Source organism: Podarcis pityusensis (assembly GCF_964106645.2).
Source record: "Podarcis pityusensis genome assembly, chromosome: 5".
NCBI classification, from domain to species: Eukaryota; Metazoa; Chordata; class Lepidosauria; order Squamata; family Lacertidae; genus Podarcis; species Podarcis pityusensis.
Genome location: NC_138032.1, coordinates 9,743,352 through 9,769,926, shown reverse-complemented (window position 1 = coordinate 9,769,926; position 26,575 = coordinate 9,743,352). Strand labels below are relative to the sequence as shown.

General features: G+C 43.9%; 1 protein-coding gene across 10 annotated transcripts in view; it reads left to right on the top strand.

Annotated features, from left to right (window-relative positions):
• Positions 1-26,575, top strand: part of LOC308478489 (uncharacterized protein) — a 451,389-nt gene that overhangs the window by 323,519 nt on the left and 101,295 nt on the right. For 2 of the 10 annotated variants that reach the window (XR_013987047.1, XR_013987048.1), the window contains exon 6: positions 12,999-13,298. The exons of the other annotated variants lie outside the window; for them this stretch is intronic. The gene's annotated coding sequence lies outside the window, so the exon portion shown is untranslated. The remainder of the gene's footprint in view (positions 1-12,998; positions 13,299-26,575) is intronic. 10 annotated transcript variants of the gene reach the window in all.

The window sequence follows — 26,575 nt, the reverse complement described above, 5'->3', positions numbered from 1 at the left end:
AGTTACAGGGGCACCACCTTTTCTCTAGTGTTGCTTTCCCAGTCATACTCCCTACTGAAGGAAATTCAATAGACAAGCTTTCCTTGGTCTTTTAGTTCTTATGTTATGGGCATTTTCAGAGATCTGGCTAGATAATATATTGCTGCTGTTTCTGTCCTCTTTTATAGTTTTCAGTTGGGTTTAATTGTGTCTTAGATTTTTTAAAACAAAGCAAACGTGGATTAAAAGTTATGCATGAGGTGTCTTGAGGACACTTTCGAGGATAGAAAAGTGACAGAATTTTTAAAAAAGAAATCTATCTGAATTCAGCATTAAAGTTGGGATATCCTGGATCTCTGTGTGAGTAACCAAGGCTTCCTTTAGAATAAATGATCAATATGGACAACAGCAATGAAGTTGGAAAGGAGGTCAGGGTAGGAGACTGTATGAAACCACAAAGATGAGTGCAGGTCTGGTAATAGCCCTCTCCACATTCCTGTTATGGCTTAATTATGTTGAATACACAAAGGAGGCAAGGACCAGGTGGAACTCGGCTTTATTTAGCCCAGAGGAATTTCCAGTTGAGGGCTGCTCTTTCCTTGCTAATTGGAGGAGTGGAAGACACACACAATCTCTCTCTCATCACTCTCGCCACACTCATTCTCTCTCTCATAAGTCTTGGTAAATAAGAAAAATAATTCAGGATAGATTTATTTTTACTGGGCTGGCCCACAAACAATCCAATAGATCACTTCAAATAGCAATGTTTTTAAGGGAAGCTGATGTGGAGTGGTGTGTGATCTGAGAGGAGTACCCCAGCAGCATCTGCTGCAGTGGGATCCTGGATGATCCCTCTTCAAGGCAGCAAAATGCTTTGGGGCTGGGATGGGTCCTGTCTTTCAATGTAAATAAAAGGCTGCTTTCTCTGGAGTTATTCCATCAGCATCATTGAAGAAAAGGTATTAAGCTTCAAACTGCTGTCTCATTTAATGTTAACCTTCTGTACCTAACCGATTTCATCAGCATTTTCCCGGACCAGCAATCCTAAACATAGGCTATATCAAACTAAGTTATACTCAAAGTAGACCCATTGAAAATAATGGACCTAATTTAGCTATCTCCATTAATTTTAATGGGTCTACTCTGAGTAGGACTAAAGTTGGATCAACTCCATGTGTGCTACTTAAAAATAAATTCCATTGATTTCAAGGTCACAAATCGAAGTACTGCAGGGCTTCAGCAAATGCACTGAGCAAGGAATGTCCTATTCCCTTCAGTGTTGTGAGTATGTTCAATCTGTGTATACTTACAAGGCACTCACAGTGAAGTCAGTGGCACTGACACAGAACTCAGTCAGTCATTGCATCAAGGAAACTCTGTTCAGGATCAGAATCTGCCAGTTCTGAGTACAAGTACACCAGCTTAAGTGGTTAGTATTTTTACATACATACATGCATGCATGCACCCATCATTTAATTTGTATGCCGCCTTTCCATAGTTCAAACCATGCTCAACAACATGAAAAAAATTATATAATGTAACAATAGTAGTCATAAACAATAAATAAAACACCAAAAAGTACAGAACCAAATTAAGCAATTTCCACATAAATTACCATAAGATCTAAAATAAATATACAAATAATAATATCAATAACAGCAACAACCTCCCACCCAGCAAAAACCCCTAACAATGCCCCAACCCAAGAGTCTGTTCAGCAACCTCAACTTTTGTAGCTGGAGTCAATCAGGGCCCCACCCTCCCATGAAGAACTGTTTTAGATTGTTGACTTTTCTTATTGCATGTGGCACTTTCAGAAAAATGTTACAGTATAGAGTACTCCAGTTTAGGATTCCATCCATGCCCTTTTCTTTGATGTGCCATTTGATTCCTGCTCACCCAGTTTTCTGCTTCCCTACATAGCATAATATTCCCACCGAACATGCTCTGTCCTCATTGTTCTATTTTGAGATTCCACACACCCCTTTAGGGTTTTTATTTCTTTATATTACTTCTGCAAACTTTGGGATTCCCCCAAGCCTGCTGATACTTCTACTGTTGTTGTTGTTTAGTCGTGTCCGACTCTTCGTGACCCCATGGACCACGCCAGGCACTCCTGTCTTCCACTGCCTCCCGCAGTTTGGTCAGACTCATGCTGGTAGCTTCGAGAACACTGTCCAACCATCTCGTCCTCTGTCGTCCCCTTCTCCTTGTGCCCTCCATCTTTCCCAACATTAGGGTCAGTGATCCACATTTGAAAATAAGTTTACTATTTGTATGTTTGATTCTTGTTTGTTTATTATTTGAAGAGCTCCCCTGAATCAGACCAAAGTCTCATCTAATCCAGCATTCCATTCCCATGGTGGCCAGCTAGATGCATATGACGAGTCCTCCAAGAGGACATGAACACAATGAAACCCAGCAAATGGTATACTGAGGCATGCAGAAGTCTCTTTCTGTATTACAGTGGTACCTCGGAACTCAAACGTAATCCGTTCCGGAAGACCGTTCAAGTTCCGAAACGTTCAAGTTCCAAGGCCTGGCTTCTGATTGGCCGACAGCTAGATTTTTGCACAGCAAAAGCTGTGTCGGACCTTTGTGTTCCAAGAAACATTCAAAAACCGGAGCACTTACTTCTGAGTTCTCAGCATTTGGGAGCCGAAACGTTCAAGAACGGAGCCCTTTGAGTTCCGAGGTACCACTGTATCTATATTTGTTTGCCAAAACTATCCCAAATGTATATTGCAACACTGAAAGTTGAAGTTACTCTGATTTGCTTCCCATTTCATAGAATGGTAGAGTTGAAAGTGACCCCAAGGGTCATCTAGTCCAACCCCCTGCAATGCAGGAATCTCAGCTAAAGCAGCCATGGCAGAAGGCCACCCAACCTCTGCTTAAAAACATCCAATGAAGCAGCGTCCACCACCTGCCAAGGGAGACAGTTCCACTGTCTAACAGCTCTCACTGTCAGAAGGTTCTTCCTGATGTTTAGTCAGAATCTCCTTTCTTGTAACTTGAAGCCATTGGTTTGAGCCCTGCCACCCAGAGCAGGAGGAAGCAAGCTTTTTCCATCTTCCATAGGGAAGCCCTTAAGATATTTGACCCAGAACAGACCCCTGCAGCACTGCACTTGTCACTTTTTTCCAGGATAATGAGAAACCATGGTGCAGGGGGCAGCTGCCCATACAATCAAGTAAATGAATAAAAATACTTAACTAACTGACCAGTTGCATCGCATATAACTCAGTTCTGCCTCCCCTGATAAGGCTGCCCCCCCCCATAAATCCTGGCTATGCCCATGTATACCAGTTACCTGGTTCAACCCACATTTTACCAGCTTCCTCACAAGAATATTATGGGGGGCTTTGTCAAAAGCCTTACTGAAATCAAGATACACTATGTCCACAGCATTCCCCTGATCCTCCAAGCTTGTAACTCTATAAAAAGAAATAAATAAATGAGATTTGTCTGGCATGACTTGTTACCTGTGGAACGCCCTCCCATCAGATGTCAAAGAAATAAACAACTATCTGACTTTTAGAAGACATCTGAAGGCAGCCCTGTTTAGGGAAGTTTTTAATGACTGGTGTTTTATTGTATTTTTAATATTTTATTGGAAGTGGCCCAGAGTGACTGGGGAAACCTAGCCAGATGGGTGGAATATTTATTTATTTATTTAAACTCATGCTGTGTCTTAGTATCACAGCATCTTTTCTAAGTGCTCACAGACCAACTGTTGATTTAGCTGTTCTAGGACCTTTCCTGGTATCGATGTCAAGCTCACCAGTCAGTGGTTACTTGGGTCTTCTTTTTCCTCTTTTTGAAGATGGGAATAACATTTGCCCACCTCCAGACTGTAGGGACCTCACCCGTTCTCCAAGAATTCTCAAATATTATAGACAGAATTCTCAAAGATTATAGACAGAAGCTCTGGGATTACATCCACAAGCTCCTTTGGGTGCAGCTCATCAGGCCCTGGAAATTTGAATTAATTTAAAGTAGCTAAGTGTTCCCTTACCACCTCTTTTCCTATCTTGGTCTGCAGCTCCCTCCTTACATCATTACATCATTTATTCTGTTATCACGAAGTTGGAGACCACTTTCCTTTTGGATGAAGACAGGCAAAGTTGTTGAATCTCAGGTGGTTTTAATCTCAGTGAAGACAGCAGCACTCATAGCCTGCTCCTAATGCAAGTCCCATTTACTTCAATGGGATTTGTGCAGAAATTCGCTGGTAAATTGGGTGAAGACTACACCGTAAATTAGCTCAGTTTTCAATTGGACACATTTTCTTGGAGGAGATGGTGCTGAAAGAGTTAAAATACATTGCAGGATTCTAAATCCCATACTCTTATATTCTGGGGGAAATCCTGAACTATAGCAAGTGGTTACATAGCTTTCAAGGTATTTCTGGCACTATAGCAACTGGTGACAAGGAATTCTGTAGCAAATAATGAGAGTTATTTTCTCCCTGTAATATGAATGAGACAGTTCTCAGATAACAGTATTGGCCTAGCAATCAGAGCTTGTAAACATCCCTCTTTGGGGGCCATGAATTGCAACTGGGACAAAGACAAATCTGTTCCTTAAACGTTTTGGTCGTTTGAAGGTGCTTTCGATCACATTTAATTGTCTGAACAATTTCCCCGGCACATTATAGAGGAAAAGTTAATTTGTGGTTTATAGGTAGTATGTTATAATGTTTGGAAAAAGTGAGCAGATCTAGTGGCCTTCTCTCGCAGACTTGCCATTTCACCATTTTTCCTTGGTTTGGATGCTGAACAATAATTCAGTGGTGGGTCAGTTTGTCTTATCTACCTGTAAAAGACAAAATTGGGAGGTGGAGGCGGGGGAGCAATTTATGGAAGTTGTAGGAAGCATTAGGGGTGTGTGATTGACCCACCAAGTGTGTCTCGGGAGGGACTTCAGCAGAAACATTTTCCCTGTGATAAGCTGCACTTTAATTTGAAAACTTTAAAACCTCTCAGCCTCCTTTAATGGTGGAAAGATACACAATACTTTTCACATTATAATATATGTAATGCACTACAATTGCCAGCCGTCTTAATTCTGAAAGGTTTCTTTCAACCTCCATTGGCTATGGTGTGAGGCGATAGCAGTGGCAGCAAGCAGACTAAAACCATGTTCTAGCCTTGTTATGGGGGAAATGTTTAATGGGGAGAGATTTTAATGCTAACCCTTTCTCTATTGAAGAGATAATGGATGTGGAATACAGCAAATATTTTTAGAGGGAGAATTTCAGGAGGAAATGTAAGAACTGTACTACCAAAACTACTCATCATGGGTTTATTCGGTGATATTTTAAGCATCATCTTCCTATCCATCTGTATAAACTTGTCAAAATCTATACTTTGGGGAAGGTTATTTTGTGAAATGTTCACACACACACACACACACACAGAGAGAGAGAGAGAGATTTGTACTGTAATAGCAAATGATCCTTATGCCTTAAGATAGGATGCTAAGGAATTCTTAAGATCTAGATTGATTGATTGATTGATTGATTGATTGATTGATTGATTCAGAATAAGTAGTACCATTCCTTGGTTTCATACATACTCTTCTGCAAATCTTTTACAAAAAGAAAACCCGTTTTTGGCCACTCCATAAATCCTTTGACTGCGAATTGTAAAAGTGTATCAAGGAAGGGAAACATATTCGTGGGTGTTCAGCTAAGCAGTGGCTGCTGTGCAGGATATCGCTCAACAGTCAAAAAGCACATCTGAGCCCCTTCTGCAGTTTGTGATTTCACGGGGGTAATTTCACATGTATGGCTTAGAATGACTGTTAATTCAACCAGCATTACAAATGTCTTTGTTATTTATTTAACACTTTCGAGTGTTCAAAGGTATTCATATATATTGAAACAACCTTATAAGGAAAGCTCTTTCTGCTGTTATCCCAGTAGTGTGGGTGCAGAGCTGATCTTGCCAAAGGAGCTATTGAGTTCATGGAGAGGTTAAAACGTGGGTTTTTGTTGTTGTTGTTCGCAGCTCAGTTTCTTAGGCATTAGCCAGAGTATATGTAAAGCCACCATTGGCCAGAATGCTCATTAGCATTACAAATGTCTCTCCTCCACGTTCTCTTCTACATTAACAGTGATTAGAGGTTGGCATAAGTACATGAGTAGGGGCTAGCTACAAGATCACTTAAGCCTCAGCTGCCAAAACACGGGAATGCCGTTCATGTGGGTTGAGAAATCAAGTGTTCCTTCTAGCCAATGTAAAGTTTTTAAGCACAAACCAGTTTAAGCCTGGTGTGAAAGCACCCAAATTGCTGCTAATGCAGATTAGAAAGGACATCCATTATACTTTCTAGCAGTTGCAGATTTTAGATTTGAAATATGTTAATGCAAATAATAATAATAATAATAATAATTGTTTTGAGTAGCAAGTGTGGAAACGCCTGGTGACATATTTCCTGCCTCCCGGCGCATAGAGCACAGGACTCCCGGCTGAGCAAAACTTCCACTTGGGTGGAAGCTCAAGAAGCCGCATCTCCGAGGAGGCAAGGTTTGTCTTGTCTGGATAATGTGGCTGTAGGCTGTGGGTGGAAGCTGCGAGGCGCAGACTTTTCTGCACACGGCTGTTCTAACCTAGATATGTGAGAACTCAGAATTAAAAATACTATCCGGAAAGGACCTGGGGCCCAATCCACCGGGGCGTTTTTCTTGTGCAAGCCCAGCTCGCTTTATGCAGGGCTTAAGCAAGAGAGTTTCCAATTGCCAGTTGTCATTTCCCGAACTTTCGCAACACTTTGGTAGTTGGTACCTGTGTGTCTTGAAATGCTTTAGGGCGGAGGGCTTTCAGAGGAGGACTGCGACCCACCCCGGGGCGCACGCACACACCGGCTTATCCGTTTCAAGTGGCGCAGTAAAAGATGAGTTAATTCCTCTTGCTGGGAGGTAGTTTTAGGGGCAACTTCCATAGACAGCGCAGCTCCTGCGTAGACGTTTGCTGGAGAAATCTGTAGCAGTTGCTGCTCCCGCTGTAGAGAAATGATGCCCACAGGTTTTGCCTCCTCACCCCAAAGACGTTTACTTGGAAGTCAGACCAATTGATCACCATGGAAATTGACTTCTAATTCTGCTGTGTTTAGAATCGGGCTGTTGCGGACTCCGGAGTCCGATCCTGCCGTTTGGCGGGTAACCGGTCTTGCGGCGACAACTGAGCTCAATCATTGCCGGATGCGATGACAAGGGTGTTACATAGGATGCCAAAATTCTCTTCCATAAACGTGGTTATCCAGTTCTCAGCCTAATTAAACTGAAGTCACGCATTAAAACTGTGTAGATAACCCGATCCATAATCCTATTGGTACCTTTCAGATCCAATTGCTGTGAGCCACGATATCTTTACTCCGAAATAATTTTTATGTCAATGGGCTTCCTCCAGAGTAAGTGGTTTTAGTGTGTGGTTAGTGCATTGACGTGATAAAAAGGTAAAACGTGAAACCCTAGTGTAATCGAAGTACTTTCGCTTTCCTCGGCCACAGACTGAGCTGTGGTCTGATTGACTTCAATGAGATTTAAATCTCCTCCAATGCGAATTATTCCGTCGTGTTGCTAGATGAATAAACTTATACGTGTCGGTAAATAGAAGCGAGTTCAACTTACGGAAAATTTGTACACAGCACAGACACCCGTTTACGGGGAAGTAAATCGATTTAAATGGGACTTCACCTCCAGGTGAAATATGTTAATGAAACTTAATTTCCTGTGAAACTTCATTTCTCCTTGGAAGTCTGCCTATATGAATGGATTGTGTCAGGACAGCCTTTTTAAGATCCAAAACGTTATTTGTGTTGGGTTAATTCAGGACAAACATATCCGGTCTAGATAATATAATTAATATATTTCCGGAGACGTTCAGACGGAGGTGAAGGAAAATTCACAGTACTCAACAGATGGGAATTTATTTATTTATTAAAAAAAAATAAAGTAAAATCATTTTGGCTCCTGATAAGCCCACTTAATTAGAATTTGTTCTCAGAACTAGCTCGTTTTAGGATACAGACGTTATTACTGTATAAGAAAAAGAATATCAACTCCGAGTGAACATTTCTCTTCTTTAGCTCTGGAAGTTGGGCAGAGATACAGTTGCCTCTTCCTTTACCCGCAGGCGTCCCTAATAACTAAAATCAGTCATCCCCGGTCCTTGAACTTAAGCTTTTGGCTCCCATTAAATTTAGCATAATTTAAGTGCATCTTCTGATCCTGGCTGTGGGTGGAAGTGCCCCAGAGGCGAAGAGAGAGCGGCAGCCTTTTTGGAACTTGTTGGATTAACGAGATTCGAAAAAGAAACTTTCAAGACTCACAAGCTTTAGACCGGCCAATTTTTAGTTTAGGAGCCTGAAAAAGATGGATATAGATTGCGGAACGATGTTGATTGTCGTCGTCCCGACCCCATCTGTTCTTAAGGTTGTTCCACCGCGATCCACAAATCAATTAAGCCGAAGCACTTAGCGGATAAAATGGGAGGCGGATAAAAGAAGGGTGTGGCCACCTTGTGCTTTTGGGAGGTCAGTTAGGACAGTGTTCCCCAACCTTGGGCCTCCAGCTGTTTTTGGACTACAACTCCCATCATCCCCACCAGTGGTCAAGGATGATGGGAGTTGTAGTCCAAAAACAGCTGGAGGCCCAAGGTTGGGGAACACTGAGTTAGGATATAAGATGTAATAATAAACGAAACGAAACAAACTGTGGCGGTAAAGTGCGTTCTGCCTGTGATGCACATTCCAATGGAAAAGTCCTGACTACGTTAATGATTCTGCCTTGTGCAATGCAACTGTACTGGCTTGAGTCCGGAGAGGCGGAACCAAGATGTCGATCAGGCTGTTAGAAGCAGACGTTGGAGCCAATTTGGTTCCTAATCCGTGTATTGCTTCGCCTGAACCAGTTTGGGGATCACGTTATTTGAAAGTGACATAGTGGTATAGGATTATCAGTCTGCCTTTCTAGAGAAAGCTCTGCATGCGTACACGTACACAAAACATGCCTTGATAGCGATTAAGATACTCATCTCTCACTCTCTTTTATGTTCTGATTATGTGGTCAGCAACCCGTTTCCTATAACTTTTAGACATCTAAACAGGCACAGAGAGACGCCAACCGAGAAGAACTCTGTGACAGACCCATCTACAACTGTTGAGCCGAATTAGGCAAGCCGCCTTCAAACGGGTCCTTTATATGCATTATTTGTGTTATTTACACATTACCGACAGTATTAGAGCTGGAGCGCCTGTAAATATCCTCCTGAGGTAAGAAGGGAATCGTGATGGCGGGTTCCTTTATTTCCTGGCCAATCGCGATTCTCCACAAAGTTTGCGGGGCGCTTTTCTGTTTGGCGGAATTCCCTGTTTCTGCTCTTCCACTTTAAGGGACCCCATTTTCAGATCCTGTTGGAAGAGACTCCTCTCTTCATCTGCATTTCCATCGCTGAAGCAAGGGATTGGGGATCGGTTAGTATTGACTAAACCGGATTAGTGATCATTGATCGTGGTGGTGGTAGCAGGATCTCGGCATATTCCCGATCCACGGCCCAGTGAAGGCCAACAGCCCGCGTGCGTAAAGCCGTAGACCCACCCTTCCTCCGTGTACAGTACTGGAGACGGCCCCAGACAATCCCTCGGGAGCTCCTCCCGTGAGATGAGGATTGGAAGTCATGACCCCCATCAGAATCGGCATCTATACAGAGCGAGAAGGGGGCAGGCTAAGGGAGCATTTCAGTTTAACTGCCTTTGGTCCAGAGCGTAAGGCTGCAGCCCGGACGCCAGAGTCCTTGCGGCGCGGACGATCCTCCGGCGCGCTGCTTACTCTGGGATAGATGGATTGACTCCCCGTGTGAGCGCGCAGAGGCGACGGTGGCAGCTCAAGAAGCAAGATCGGTTGCAATCGAGGGACTGGCTGTCAAGTTAAACAAGCTTATGGGGTCAGGGTGGTGGGGTGCGTCATATAATTAATTTATACTTCATCCTTAGGCTCGTTTTAAAAGACGTGGGTAATAATCCCCGCTATTCTCTCTGCTTAAATGGTCTTTCAAAAATGAAGAGCCAGCGCAATGAATCTTCAGAAGAAAGGGGGAAGGCAAAAAAGTGACGAGGGCGGCGGAAAGCGTAAAAATGGGATGCGAGGGTATAGGAGAATTGCCATCGTCTCTTCGGAGAAGTGCTACGAACCGTTAAGCCGAATAACTCCTACTGAAATCTGCGGGACTAAATGAAAGAAGCTCTGACGCTGCGATCCACAAATCTGCTAAGCCGAAGTGAAGCAGCGTCCCTTCCCCTTCCTGCTTAAATGTGGGTTATTATGAATAGTATTATTTGAGTCTAAGAGAAAGAAAAGTGGAGTTGGTAAATTTTCGCCTCATTGTTTCAGCTAGGAGTGAGATACCGTATCTCGCACCTCCTCTCAGAAAATATCAATTTAAGGTTCTGTTGATTTCAACGAACCTTAATTCCAGGTAATGGGGCTTGAGATCAGGAAAACGATTGTCCTCATATCCCATTACTTTGGCTTATGTGACTTGTGGCTCCAGGTTCCAGGAACAATCTCGGAGTATACACGCCCTATTAAAGATTGGCTCTATTTCTGCAGGCACAGACGCCCAACGCCTTTCCCACGACCTCTGGAACACTGTTCCTGGTCTCTTGCTTGCTCTGAACAAGCCGAGGGAAGGGGAAAGGATTGGGGCAAGGCGAGCCACGTGCTGTGGGAAATGCCGCTCTCCGGGCGCCTGCTCCCCCCGAAGTGGTGTGGGGAGGGGCTGGCTTTGGCGCGTGTCACTTCTAATTCCCCAATAATCCCTTATTAGGTGACTTTCCAAGATGCGGCCTCTAAACCAATAATGGGAGGGGGGATTAAAAAGGAAAAGTGAAGACTGCAAGGGGGAAGCACATTTTATATGCTGGAAGAGGGGGAGTGCGATGTGGGAAAACTAATTAAAGAGTGGCACTCCTCCCCACCCCCCCCCCAAGGTTAAAAAGTCACGGAGGTAGGTTACGGTCAGGACAGGGTTACAGAAGCGGCTCGGACCGGAGCATCAATTCCTAAAGAAAGGTAGAGGAACACAGAGCCCCGCGCCCCAACTTCCCCGCCGCGCTCCCATTGTCTCTAAGCGCTCCTCTTCGGCCAATGGACGCCTTCTTCCTCCGGTGCGAAGCAAGCGCCCGCAACTCGGTTTGCTAAAGGCGTTGGAGTGGGGAGGATTTCTGCGCCTCGTGCGCCTCCTTTCCCAGGAATCCGAGAAAGGTGGCCCCTCCCCGTCGACAACCGGGCATCTCCCGTCGCCCCAATTAGCGCTGCTAATTTATTCGTGGCAAATAACGAACGAGGGTGGGTGGGTGTCTCCACTGGAGAGGGGGGAAAACAGTCGTGCTCATGTGACAAAGCTGAGACTTAAAATTCTCCAGTTTAACTTTTAGCACCGATTCGAGTTGAAATATATGGAAACAATGCCTTCTTCCTTCTGGAGGCTGCTTTGCTAGGGATTGCATGCCCCGGATCACAATCCGGTGTCCTTTTCGTGTGCCTCCTCTCTCTGCCAGTGTGTGCTGGGGGCTGGGGAGGAATCGCCGGGATCCGAATCGCCCCTCGCCACCGCAGGGGGGGGGGCAAGCAGTGCTGAGGGGAAGTGTCACGGATGAACTTATCCTGTGTAAACGTCCTTGTGAATCGAATCCATTCTGGAGAGGTTAGGGGCGCTTAAAAGGACGAGTAATCTTGACGGAGCAGAGATGCGTGTTAAACTTATGTGGGAGGGACCCTTCAGACGTGACGTTGGTGCAGAAGGAAAGGAAGCGCGTTGATTCGCAGCAGCATCGGGGCTGAATGCTGAGCAGGACGGGAGAGGGAACGAGCCGGGTGGGGGAAATTTTGAATACTCTCAGAGTAGGTGCCCTGCGTTGCAGAGATTAGATGTGAAGATAGCCTTTTCGAGTGGCGAATGTTTTAGCTTGATCTACAGCCCAATTAAACCGAGGTCCTTGAAAGTGTCGCCATTAGGTTCTATTGACTGTCATTTGCTTGTGGGATTGTCTAAAGAAAACTTTTTGTGGAGCTGGATCGGACTGATCTGGGGGGTGGAGAGAGAGGCAAGCGTCTCTTCCTTGGTCACGCAGCTTGGACTGGAGGATCTGTTGAAACCCTGGGGGGGGGGGGAACCAGGGCATAGACACGCACGCACAAATGTGTACAAATGTGTGGTCCACTTCAGTATTGCATATCCAATAATACCCTTCTCATGCCCTCTTCTGTAATTCTAATTTTCCTTTTTCCTTTTAAGCAATGGATACCACCCCCCAACTACTACGACCGCCCCATTGAAATAAACAGATGTTAGGGCCGATTAAGACCCGAGCGGGAGACACAAGCCCCCATCTTTAAAAAGAAATAGATCTATAGCAATAATAATAATAATAATAATAATAATAATAGGAGAGAGGCTAGGTCTTGCGAAGTCCTTTTCCATTTGTGTGCCTCCATTGGGCGGGAGCGGGGGGGGGCAACCAAACCTAAATCTTTATCAAGCCCCTATTCTGTGGCTTCAATAAACAGAATCCCCATTACTTCACGGCGCCTTTTGTTGCCCCTATACAAATGAGAACAAAATGGTTATTCAGGAAAACGCTTTTCGATTTGTATTGTGTGTGGCATGCACAAAGCGCACTGTTATTGTATTAAAAAGAACCATCTGTAGCAGAAACAATAGCATCAAATTATCTTTGAATACCCACTGCAAAAATATAAAGCTTTTATTCTTTATTCTTATTCTCCTCTGCGGACGGAGGGGGGGTGAGGGAGAGAGAGGAGGAGAGAGAAAGAGACGGAGAATTGACTTTTTTGTTGTTGTGGGTGCATTCTTATAACACACACACACACACACACACACAAAATCAGCCATTTGGATTTTTTAAGCCATACCATAAACGATTTTCCTCTCTCCCTGTCTCCCTCTCTCTCTGTCTCCCTCTCTCTTTCTCCCTCTCCCCCCTTGTTCCAGGGGCTGCAGTTTAAAGCTAGGACTAGGATTTGAAGGATGTAGGCAACCCGGGTTGCCGGGGGAAGAAAAACGGAACTGGATTCACTCTGGCTGGAGAAGAAGAGGAAGGCTGGAGCTGGCGGGGGTGGGGGGCGCGAGAGAGGAGCCTCCGAGCATCCGCAAGTGCCGCCGTCCGGGGGAAAGTGCTCCAAGCCCCCGAGGAGGCCGAGCTGGGACGGAGGAGCCCCCGCGGACTTTGTCTTCCTTCTGCCAATCAAACGCCCTCCGAGCCGAGAGCCCAAAGTGGAGTGGCAGAAACCTGTAAGTAACTTGCACCAACTTTGACATGCACTGCCAGTCTCTGCTTTTACTTGCCTTCTCCGAGACTTGAGGGGCGGGGGGGGGGTTGGAATTAGATCTGGGAAATATACACACCTCCTGTGTTCCAGCCGTCAGGAAAAGAGCGTTGCACTTTGCAAATACTTAACATTTCTCACTCTCTCCCTTCCGCTTCTTCCCCCCACCCTCCCCTTTTTGGACTGAAAAGTACAGTTTCTGGAAAAATAAAATAATTGTTCTCCCCTTTCCCTCCCTCCTTCCTTCCTTCCTTCCTTCCTTCCTTCCTTCCTTCCTTCCTCCCTCCCTCCCCCCCCCCTTCTTGTTTGGATTTGAGAGCAAAATAGCCGTGTATTGCTTAATTGCGGGGGGGGGGGGTTCTTTAAAAAGGTTTGCCCCTATTAGAGCGGAAAGTCCGAAGAAGCCTTGTTGTTGTTGTGTGTGTGTGTTTTCCCGTAAACGCAATTTGGCAATAAAAAAAGAGATTTAGTTGAGCCAAACCGAATTTTTTTAAAAAATGATGAAGACACCAAACTATCGGGGACAATCTGCCCGTGCCCTATCTGAATCTATGACACCGTGCACGTTGAGTTTCCGGGAAACGGGTTAATGAAGGAAGATGTGCAGGCAGGAGCCGGGGGTGGGAGGAGAGGAGGGAAGGAAGAGGGAAATCGGGGAAGATGCGTTACCTGAAATCTGCAAGGTGTTGTACGGTACCAGCTGCCGAGGCTCGCGCTTGCTCTCTCGCGCCCCCTAATGGTAAAATGAAGATCAGCCTTTAGTTTAAACACACGGGGGGGGGTGTCAGCTGTTTCTCTGCCTCTCTTCCCCACCCCCAACTTTCGTTATCGATTTGCAGCCCCCTTGAAAAAGAAAGGGGGGGTTTCTCCCTCACTGGCACTGCAATGCCTTCACAAAAAGCCTTACTGAACGCCTGACAATGCAAAAAAAAAAAAAAAAAAGGCTAATTATAATTCAGGACCCCCCCCCCATTTTAATTTTTAAATGGAGGTAGCCCCCTTTACGAAGTTGTGAGTGTTTTGGATTTTCCCTCTATTTCTTTTTCATTATTTTTTTAAAAAGCATTTGATAGATAAAGGTTAATCTTGGGTTGAATGACGGAGCTGTGATTGACAAGAGGAAAGGTGTTGAGGGCAGGTCGAGCTGTCTTATTTACAGCCCACTGCTTGCTATAGAGCCTTTGTTAGGACTGGGAAGCTAATTTAGCGCTGATCAAAAGCACCACGGAGTTAAAGGGCCTGGTAATGACTGCTAATTTCATTTCAGCCTCATACATCCCCGACCGCTGTAATTAAAGACGTGCTATTTAAATACAGGTGAAGAGGCTTTAAAAAAAGAAAAGAAAAAAAAGAGGGGGGGCTGTTGCAATTTTATTTAGCCTTTCCATCATAAATGGGTCCAGCTACAATGTGTGACTTAGTATTTAATTCTTAGCTTGTTTTGCTCTCCCCTCTGATGATTTGGCTTTTCTCTCGGGCACTCTCTAGTAATTTTAAAAAATAAAATAAAATAAGATAGGTTCGAATGGAAAATAAATGCAAGCCTTAATAGAAAGATCGCCCACAAATGCAGAAGGAGAAGAGAGTTTAATGTGCAGATATTTATTTTTGTTTGATACATTCAATCTGATGCAGCGACAGTCAGCGAGAAAGGACTGCACTGGTAATGTGGGGTGCGGGGTGGAAAAAAGGGGGGAGGCAAAGATCAGGCTGCTTTTTTTTAAGTGCCTCTAAGGAAGATCATTTATTAATTAAATTATTTCCCCCACTTCATGTTAGATTTGTTGGCTCTGCAAACGATGTAATTTCTCAGCTGATGTAACAGTTTCTTTCTAGGGAGGCATCAAAGGATAAAAGCTCTACATTTTTGTAGTTGGTTAAAATTGATACCAAAAGGGGGGGGGGGAGAGAAAGAAAGAGAGGGAGAGAGACGGAAGTTAGCCTTTAATCTCTTTTTATCCATGAGGACTAAAGATCTGTACTCGACCCTGCTAAGCTTGCAAGCTTGTACCCGCTTCTTCCGGGGTTGTGATGGGCTTAGATGAGAGGCGGGGGCTGAGCTGGATGTCTGAGCGCCCCCTGTTGGCCACAGCGCCAGTCCTACGTAGAGCAATAACCTTGTTCTTGGGTGTTGGGTTCTGTGTCTTGCACATACAGTTTAGCAAACTTAACAAGATAAAATAGGCTAGCAATTAAAATCAAAGAATAGAAAAGGGACGTACCTACCACACACTGCGCTTGCAAAAGTTTCCTTTTCAACATCAGTGAGCATTTCGAGGATCCAACCCAGACCCTACTTAAAGGGGGTGAAATGCTTCTTTCTTGAGTTTTTAAAGTCCTCCTTCAATTCATAAGAGGCCTTAAAAAAAAAAAAAGGAACATATATATATAATTTTAAAATAATTCCAACTCCCCCCGTTTTTTAATAAAAAGTATCTACTTTTTTTAAGAGAGAGAGAGAGAGAGAGAAGTATGGCATCATGGCATATGTTTAATTTGGAAATAATTAAAAGCCCATATGCTGGACTTCTAAAACAACAGAATCAGCATAACTGGAGATAGTTTAAAAAGCTGCAGTTATAATGAAACTTCTTTGCTGATATTTGGAGACCCTCCTGGGGGTGGGGGATCCAGCCAACAGGTTTCTTTTGAAATAAGATTTTAAATATTAGAGCAATAAAACAACAACACTTAACAAGTTGCCAGTCAAAAGAATAATATTTTTGTATATCTTTCTGAAGAAAATGTTTCAGCATCTCCCCCCCCCCCCCGGATAATTTTCTTGTCAACGTTATCTGGAAACATATTGGTAAAATTTAATAATAATAATAATAATAAAGCAAAATAAAATTGTTCAGATTCACCCCTTTCCCTCATGTAAAATTATCTAGAAGAGTTAGACGTCTGGTGTTTGTGTTTGTAGATTCTAGTCAATCCTGAGAACTCCTACTCATTTGTTTTAAATTGTGCAGCCTTTTGAAAACGTGATCAAAGTTGCTGACAGGAACAGATGGTTAAAAATTAAAGCTACAGTCTGTAAAAAGTCAAAAACAAGCAAACAGCCTGCAATCACATCCATAAACATCTAAAGGGAGAATGTGGTACAAACCCAGGGTCACAACTTTTACTGAGTAAAGGCCATCATTGGAACTTGCTTCTGAATAAATGCTTCTTAATCCTAATGGGTCTGATCCCCCACCCTCAAATATTGGTAATATAAACACTGCTACTTGAAAACAGGCCCTCTTTATTTCAGTTGAAGCTAAGTCCCAACAATAAGGCTGGCTGTATGAACCTATCCATATCTACTCAAAAGTAAGAGCCACTGAGTTCCATGGGACTTGCTCCTAGAGAAATATGTGTAGGATTGAATCCCTAAAATTTCATTTTTCATCGTCATGTTCTGTCTCAAGCCGCCTCCCAAATCAAATTCTCTTGCTGCTGGTTTTTAATGAAAACACCTCTGTATGACCTCATGATCCGGGAAAGTTGTCGTCCCTCAGTTTCCCAAAGTTTCCAATGTGAGAAGTACTGTGTGGGGTGGGTGGGGAGTTAGGTGCATGGGGAGGGGGCTTTGTGTGGAGGTGGTATTTCTTTTGATATGAGCCGAACAGAGTTTGGAGGGGCAAGTGAGAAAGAAGTGCCTTCAACAAACGGTGGCAAACCAGACTCATTCAGTTCAATGGCAGCATCGCCCTGGAACGTGGCTTGCGTCCTCGACTGCGGTCATAGGTACACTGTCAAGCCCATTGAACTGGGTGTGATTGAATAAACCTCCAGAGGGTCGTCCTAGGCAAGCCCTAGGCCCAACTTCTAGGGTCCTTGCCCGTTTCCTGTGTGAAAAGTAATCGGGCAAGGATAAGATTCCACCCAGCTCTTCAGAGGTGCCGCGGTCAAAACAAACAAACAAAGCCACGAGGAGCTGAAGCAAAGCAGCTTCTTCATCGCAACCCGGAGTCTTTTGTCTCCCTTGTGAAAACGCTCTGCTTTGAGAAGCGAAAAGGTTTCCCTTGTAGAGGTCCTCTAGGAAGCGGCCAGAGGCAATTCGCGACCGAGGTATGGACGCTTTCCTCCTTGGAAAGGAATCTTAGAGGGCAAGCAGCACGGCTTAATAATCCTTTAGCGAAACAGAAGTCCATACCCCAAACGCCCTTGCAGCTGCAGGAGCCTGGAAGGAAGAGCGGCGTCCCAAAGAGATCCCTTCCTAGCAACGGATTTGAGGGTCTGTGCGCATTCTGTATTCGAGTGTACATACAGTATTATATGTAAGAGGAAATCAGTCTTATTCATACAGAGTGCCATATGTAAACCCCATATATAAACCACCGGATCCCGTGATGCTTCTGTCCGGAACCTTTCTTAACATTTGCTTGAACCTCCATGTAAAATGTACCGTTTTAAAAGCTTTAGGATGGAGGGCCCTGCTGCAAAGAGTCCCATTTCACACCAGTTAAGCAGGAACATTTCGACTGAAAGTGGTTAAGCCTACCACCCTGACCCAAGCAATTAACGTGGAAGCGACAAATGTAGCTTGCGTTAGGTATGACTCCTAGGAAATTCTCGTTCGGATAGGCAGGCTTTTATTTTTACCTGTAGTAAAAATGCATCTAGGCGTTCGTTGCCCGTTTCTCTATCCATCTGTCTGCATCCATCCTGAGTGTGAATTCTTCTTTCATTAAGATTATATGCAGATAGTTACATAAGAATTAAAATATACTTCGCCTCCCCACAGCTAAACTTTCATGGCTGCTCTCAGACAATAACATCCGAATCAAAACAAGTTGCAATCCATGCAACCACTTGATCTATCCAATAATGAAACGGCAACAATTACAGAATAACAAACCTTTTCCTGGTCGCCACTGGCCTAACCCCCGAAGGTGTGTCACCTGTTTGAGCAGGACCTCAGATGACGACGTTGAGGGCAAGTTCACATCTGGACAAGCGTTTCTGTTAAGAACCAATTCCTCAGGTTCGAGCTTGCCATTTTTAGACCGCGGAGCAAGCACACCTGTAACACATCTCTAGAGTCACCCCACAGCAATGACTCAAAATAACGTACGTGGGAGCTCAGTCTTCCCAAGGCCTCTCCAGCTGAGTTTTTCTTAACACATTTGCGGATGTGCCAGTGTGGTGTGGTGGTTAGGGTGTTGGACGAGACTAGGGTTCAAATTCCCATTGAAGCTGACTGGGTGACCTTGGACCAGCCACCATCCCTTAGCGGCTTAGCCAAAGGGACCTCACAGGATTGTTGCGAAGATAATATGGAGAGGGGCAGAGCCATATACGTCACCCTGAACTCCTTGGAATGAAGGTGGAATATGAAAGCAAAAGTCTAAAATAATACTAAAATAAAGGTTCCTAGATTAGACTCTCTGGGATTCCAGGGATGATGGCTTTCCAGTATTTTCTCTTGGCCTTGCCACCTTGTTTTCTAGGCTGAAAAACTTATGAAGTGACCTCTCACTAAATATTCAAAGAAACACCCCAGTCCTTCTGCAGCCTAGGCGCATTTACATGAGGTCGGTTGTCTCTGGGCTCGATCCAGAGGGGATTATTGACACTGCGAATCATAACCCGGAGAACCCTCTTCCTGTCTGCCAGATCAATCAGTGAGCTCCGCATTACAGTATTTAGTGAACTGAGTGTAGATCAGCCCTTCATTAGGGTTGATATCGAGAGTGAATCGTGAAGCAAATGAATTAGGAGGTATTTCATAACAAAGCCTACTCAGAGATTATCACGTTTTCTCCTTTATGTTAATATTTTTACTTGGTAATATTCGCTGCTCGCCTTGAGCCCTTGTAGATCAGGTGTGCTGGTAGTCTCAGTACCACCCGCGACCCCTTCTTTCCAGTGTCCGCCACTCGCATTCCGAGGTTGCAAAAAATAAGAAGCTTTCAAGAACTTCTTCGCTGTCAGCCCTGTCTGGAATAGGGAAAGAAAAGTGCCTCTTTGGATTCAGATCGACGTGCTCTGATCTCTAGGCCATTTCTTAAAATGGGAAGGAAGTTCATTCCATAGACACAAACACAAAATTATTTAAAAGTCCTGCTCCGGAACTGCTTGGAGAGTTTCTCCCTTCCCGCCCCGCGGACCCCTGGCCCTGGAGAACTGACACAGCCCAGTTAAGATACCCCACCACTCTGAACGCTTTTCTGGAAAGCAGAGTCCCACAATTTTCAGTTAGAGTTACACAGCAGCCCAAAGCTGTTTCTTGAAGCCCCATAAAGTAAAATGGGGGTTATTTTGCGCAACGGATGTGCTTGGGATTGCGGCAGCTTTCCCCCCAGAAAGCTGAAGGCAGTTTTGCAGAGTTGACATTGTCCCCGAGACACGCGTCCATCTCTGTTTCATTAGTTGCAGCTCTGCGCACAGTTGGGCAGCTTAAATCCTGTTGAAGTCCATGGGACCGGCGCAGCATTTTTGCAGGAATGCAGCTCTTGACTCCAGTGACACCAGCAGCTTGTTCCCCGACCCAGATGGATTTAAACTGAGTTAAAACCGGGACTCGGCAGTACTGCTTGACTAGAAGGCCCATTATAATTATTGAAACATTCATGTGATTGTATCACAGTACTAATCCCGGAGTAGTAAATCTGCAGCAGTAGTGACAGGCCGTCCGACCTTGAACACATTTACTATTAATGTAATGTACCTACAGTTTTCTAGAAACGGATTCAAGCATTTCCGCTGAAGAAGTACTTTGACCTCAACTGCATTTGCTTGGATATGGCTTATTGACATCAATAGGATTTACTTCCGAGTATATTCTGGTCCGAAGCACATTAGCTAGAACTGCATTCCACAGAATTTACTTCCATCTGACACTCCTCTGGGTTGCCGCCATGAAGCGTTTGGTTGGTGAGGGTGTGAGGATGAAGACTCAGCTAGTACAATCTTACTTTTGACATGTTGTTGAAAGGAATGGGGATTTCCTCCAAGTAATGAATGAATCAGAGGACCTTCTTGCCACGTGAGTGTGCATAGGACTGCAATCCTGTTAAACAGGAATTTAGCAAGTTTCAGTGGGAAAGAAAGTTAAAAACCGTCCGGCAAAAGTGATCCTGACGGGAGATCACGGAGGCTGCGCTCTGCGGGCCCTTTCCCAAAGGGGGACCTGTTAGGTTGTTGCCGCAAAATCAGCCGAGATTCTTGTGGCACCTTAAGCACGAAAACACGTATTATGAAGTGGAACGGCGTCGATGCTGTCACTTGCAAGCTATCCACGCTTTCCTTGAAAAAAACGCTTTGCTCTGCGCTGTGAGACTTCGACTTCCGATTAAAGGTGCAGCGCAGCGCACCGAAAGAGTCTTTATTTAGCGGTCCTGGAATGTCCCATTTATTTTCAAGATTCTGGGGCGCTTATTTTAAAGCAAGGGTGTGATCACATTTATTCGGAAGAAGGAGAGAATGGGGGATAGAGTAGTATTGGAGTGGGGTGTCGAAGCAGAAGTGTAATTACGAGGGTTTTTAAAGACGCCAGCTGCGTCTAAACACACCACTTGGAAGTTAGTCTCCGCTGGATCCTATGGAATTTATTTCCAGGACGCCTATTTAGGATGTTGGTGCAAAGGCGCAGACAAGATAAGGGGGATTTAGGTGCCCCTGAATAGGCATTAACCACCCTGTCCATATTCAGGGTGGTCAAAGAGGGGCAAAGGAGTTAGCTTTGTTCTCTGCCTATCAATGCATTTTTAGGAGTGGAGGGCGGATTGTAATCCTCTTTGCAGCTTTTACTGCGAGATCGTCTGATGCAGATTAGTAATATTCTTTAGAGGGAACGTGTTTAGGATTGGGCTCCTCAAGGTATCTCGAGGAGCCCAATCCTAAACACGTTCCCTCTAAATTCCCACCGAACTGAATGGGACTTACTTTCCATGGCTGCGACCCTAAAGCTACTTGATTTGAAAGTAAGCTCAACCGCAACACAGTGCAATTTACTTTAAAGAGAATGTGTGAAGAAGTGGGGGTAAAAATCTTGCTCAGTATCAGGATAGTTAAGGGTTGATCACGCCTACCTTTACCAGCAAGAGAAATGGAAATTCCGATCAGTATTTGCAGATAGGCAACTGAGGGTGGAATTTAATTTGGGTTACTTGAGGCGGGATACAAATATGCGATCTTATGTGCCTAGTTTGTGGGGTCTGGGATGGGGGTTGGTGGCTATTACAAATTCATTCATTATGAATGGAAGCCTTGGTTTCCTGGCCTCCTCCTCCTCCTCCTCCTCCTTCTTCTTCAATCACTCGTTGCCGAGTAAGATTGTCTTCCATGATAACGGTCTTAACAGTGAGTCCGTAAGTGACTGTGGAGGCCAATCCTGGATCCACACATCCTTCCACAGTGGGGACATAGGTTTCCGGGCGGGAGTTGATCACTGTGAGGGTTTGCCATGCACGTTTCTCCCTTTCGTCCTGAGTTCGAGCGTCTTCAAAACCCACGACACCTTTGGTAAAGGCTGTTCTCCAATTGGAGCGCTCGCAGGCCAACCTACAGGATGCACTGGTCAAGCTCCTTACTCTAGAGTAGCCCCTTTGGAATTAAGGGGACATTTCAGCCCGGTGACATTTCATCCAATCACTCTAACAGGTGGTTTGCTATCCTCTCCGCTGTTTTCAGTACTACCCGGATATACCCAACAACTTCTTTAAGAACAAGCAAAAAACCAAAACAAAACCCCGTTGTTTTAGAGGGAGAGGTGGTCGCATCGTACCCATTGAGGTCGACGAATTCATTAAGGAGATTTGGTTTTTGTTACCTTATTTTTATTATCTGATTTTGTTTTGGGGTCCTTCATCTGAAACCGCGTGTTTGTGTGTAAATGTAGGACAACCTGGAAGAGCGCAGGTGGCAGTTCGGTCAAGGCTCTCTCACTACCGAGAGAAAAGAAATACTCCTTTCTTATATAATAATGTCATTAATGGTAGTTAAGACCAAAGAATTATCTGCAAAAACCTTGACCTGCCTTCTTTCGGTTGTTGGAGGTAAAAGGAGGGGATACAATCTGAGAGTCTGACGACTTATGGGGCAGAGTTGGGTTTAGTGAGGAATCACTGTCGCCCCCTCCCCCTAAGGAACATAATACTACATCTGAGAATGACAAACGGGTGGCTTGCTGGACAAAGAGCCAAAGCAGTTTAAACACCTTCAGGTAGCAATTTCAAAGTAATAAGCGATTTTTAACTATTATAAAATTAATTTTAAAGACTGAAACCACTCGTTTACATATTTTGAAACGTGTATTCACACACACACGATTTCTTATTAATTAACTGTGAGCACCGTAGACTGGGTTTCTAAAAATGAAATGAAATAAAATAAAATAACGTACATCATTTTTCACCACCTCCCTTTTCTCTTTCTCCAACTACCCCCAAAAAGCCCAACTTTCACAGTTATTGGTGTGGGTGTTGCGTTATTTGTGCTATCTAGGAATCCATAACCAATATAAAGGAAAAAACGTCGAGTTTACTTTAAATCAGTCCTGAGTGGAATTCTCCTTTATTCTAGAACGGAATGTTTCTTAACATAAGGGAAGTCCATATGCTAGGTGCATATTCAGAATGCTACTAAACAAACAAACAAAAGTATTGGTGTTGCTCATATTATAAGCCTATGTCTAGCATAACATAGATAGGATCATACTAGCATATGGCTGGGATGGAATATAATATGAGACCTCTGGGTATAGGGCGGTGTATAAATTCAATAATAATAAAAAGATATAGCTGTCCTAAGAATGTGGATTATTTCTATATAATATAACTGTATATAACTATTAACTTACATGGTAGTTCATACAAGATGAATAATATTGTACAATAACTCCCAAGTGATGAACCAAATACATATATTATCCTATATTACATGATATATTAAATTACTATACTGCTCTTATTACAGTTAGTTCTGAACAGTCTCTAGGGATGCATTTTCTTGTTTATCTAGCTTTTAAGGTGTCTAGCTTTCAAAGACAGCATGACATTCCATTATTTGAGTGGTGGTCTGAATTTTTGGCAGTCAATGATGAGTTTTAATATATAACTGTCAATATAGTTTTAAAAGTGAAAACAAAACATTTCTTTCTTGAATGTACTATCTACTATGGAGGGCCCTTCTTTCCAACAGATTTATTGGACCTGGAACTATTTCTTATCCCTCCCTCCACCGAAATTCATCAGCACACTCATTTTTCTTGTGACTTTTTGAAATAACTAGAATTTACAGTAGTTGGCGACTACTTTGTTTTAAAGAACCATGTTAAAATAGGGTTTTTGAAAAACGTATTCAAGCAAGTCAAAGAGTACAGGGAGAGTATTTGTGTACTCGTTACATTTGTTATTTAAAAAGAAATCTTTGGGGGCAATAAAATAAAAACTTTTGAGGTCACAGGTTGACATTTTGCAGACAATTGAGTTATCAAGGCAGTAATTATTTCACAGGGAGATAAAAATTCTCTTAGCCCCTAACTGTCAAACAGGAGGCTCTTTTCAGAGTCCCCTCCCCCTTCAAATTACAACATTAAATAAAGAAAAGAACTCGGTCCTTCCTAGCCAAAGGGTCTGTGAGTGGTTAAACAGAGCCCCCACCCCCACCCCACCCCAATACTGGTGGTCGTCAAACTCTGCTAATTAACAATGCTGAGAAATTCCATCCTAACAAGGACATTCTCTAAGTCTCCGCTGGTTCCCTGCCGCTCGCCTTCATTTCCATAAGAAGATTAAGAGTACAGGAGAACACACTCAAATGCAGATGTAGAAAAGAAGGGTTTTTAACGAGCATCATAATAGTAAGATGCTTGGCTAGCTCCCGCCTAATTGCTGCAAGTTAAACCTCTATTTGCAGCTCAGGACCAAATAAAATAAAATAAAACAGGGGGCCGTAATCTTTCCATCTCCTGAAGACAAGATAACTTGGTAAGTTAAGACTGAGCAAAGACAAACCAATAATCGTACTAATAAAAATATATAACCCCCCCCCCCCGCAGCCGAACACACACACACGTCGGGATATGCCAGCCTTTGCTGACTTAAGTGGTAGTTTAGATCAGAAAGAAAGTAAATACAAATCCGAGGCATTAAAACATTCAACACCTCTTCTTAATAAGCTCATAACAGTAACTCTCCCCCCGCCTTAACACTCTGTCGCTGTGAAACATTGGGAGGGGGCTGTTTATTTCATTTCCATAAATTATACCAAAGGCAACGAATTTTAAATCCATTCAGATTAAAACGTCGCTCTCCAGGCCTCTCTTCAGAGAATGTCTGTATCCTACCATTGGCGGAGGGGGGAAATGAATGAGGTGCTGTTAGTCTGAAGCAGAAGATAAAACCGTGGGTGACTCTATCGCTATCTCAGTTTATCTTTACCTATGTGTGCACAAATATTGTTTAAGAGGGAAGCCAGGATCTCTCGACACATATACGTGGATACCTAGGTCTGAAAAAGGAAAAGTGAAGATTGGGCGCGGGTGGGGGGGGGGGCGTGCAATGCGCTATCGCTTTTATCTTATTTTTCTATAGCGCATTATTATGTATATATGCCAGAGACAGTTCATTGCACTGATAAGGAAAACACGGCTAATTAAAATAAAGCGGTAAATACTCGTGATAACGCAATTGTTAGGTAGCTCCATACCTTATTTAGATGATAAATGCAATTAACAAAGAGCGAAACCAGCCACTTTAACCTCTTAACTGTGTTATTATAGAGTTCAGTGCCAATAAAAAGCATCTAGTTATGCGTTTGTGTGTGTGTGGATTGGGGGGGGGGGATCACTCCCAGCCGCTAGGAGACTCCCTCCATGTACAGTAAGATGTGTGTGCTGCCCCCCCCTTTTAAAAAAAATATCTCACCAGCCATCAGTTATCATTGTATTAACAGAGACAAAATCACAGCCTCCCACACCCACCCCTTTTCTTCGAACTTAATTATCCATAAGATATTTTTTTAAGGACGTTATCAACTATTTAGGCTAAATTATAAACAACAACAAAGTTAAATATGGTGCCTGGACAACTAGGCGTGCTCCATATATGTGTGGGGCGGAGAGTCGGTGGGAGAGGAGCTCAGCGTTAACTGTCTGTTTTCTTCCACATACGGGAAAATGTAAGGGCCACGGTTGGATATTATTTACTACGATTGCAATGAATAAAATCAAGGAGGCTATGTGAAAGCTAGCGGTCTGAGGATTGCAGGCGCAGGCTTCTATTCCTAATTTGTAAGTCTCAGTAAGGAAATATACAAATAAATAAACTAATATTCATAAGCCTAACGAAGTAGAGTAGCGATGACACTCCCATTGCCCAGCTACATGCTTTATTATTTCAAGCCTTGTTGAGAAGTATTTGGTTTATAGGGAAAATAAGTGTGTATGAGAGAGAGAGCCAGAGTGTGTGTGTGTGTTTTAAAGGGGGAAAGGCGAATTGACCAGTAGGGGGCGCACCAACCCCATGCGTAAAACCCCCAGCGCTAAAAGTCCAGGCGTCCTTCCAGACGCTTCTCCTTTCCTTTTGTGTTTCAAAATCACTTCTCAGCTTTTTTTTTTTTTTAACTGACCCGATTAAGAGTTTTAAAATGTTATCAAGACTTTCTCAGTTTGTGCAGTCTCTCTCCAAGTCCCAAAGAAGAAATAAAAATATAGTTCATATTAGGGAAGCCATTCCCCACCCAGCCCCCTCCCCACTCTCCTTCCTTCCGTGGCATCCCTTTGAAGTTTTTCAACAAACTTAAAAAAGAAAAATCGGGGCTAGCGGGAAAACCCGTTTTATTTCGTGTATGTGTGTCGGGCCTTTTCTTTCTAAGTTAGATGTAGCTTGCTGTATTTTCTGAAGGTGGTCTGAAAAGGGTCCTTCACGTGCATGCAGAAAAAGCGTGAAAGCAATGTCGAGTAGGAGAAGGTGGGGGAGAAAATCATCTATTTGCCGGAGTTTCCAACAAAACGGAACGTGTCCAGCAATAGAAATCTCTACATTTTTTTCTTATTCAGTTTCAGGGGTTAAAGCGGCGCTGGGGGGAGAGGGGAGAGCGAGCCCCCGCAACTATGTTTAAGCACTTTATAAAGCTGAAATGGTGCGCGGGGGAGGGGTGCGCGCGCGCGTTTCTTTGTATTCAAGTGCGTTTTAGCCCCAAAGATCCTAATGAGAGCTTCGAAGTAAACTTAGGTGACGCTTTGTTGAGCATCGTGACAGGGGGGAAAGAAGAGCTACCTATTTGTAACAGCTGGGTCGCCACCTCGCC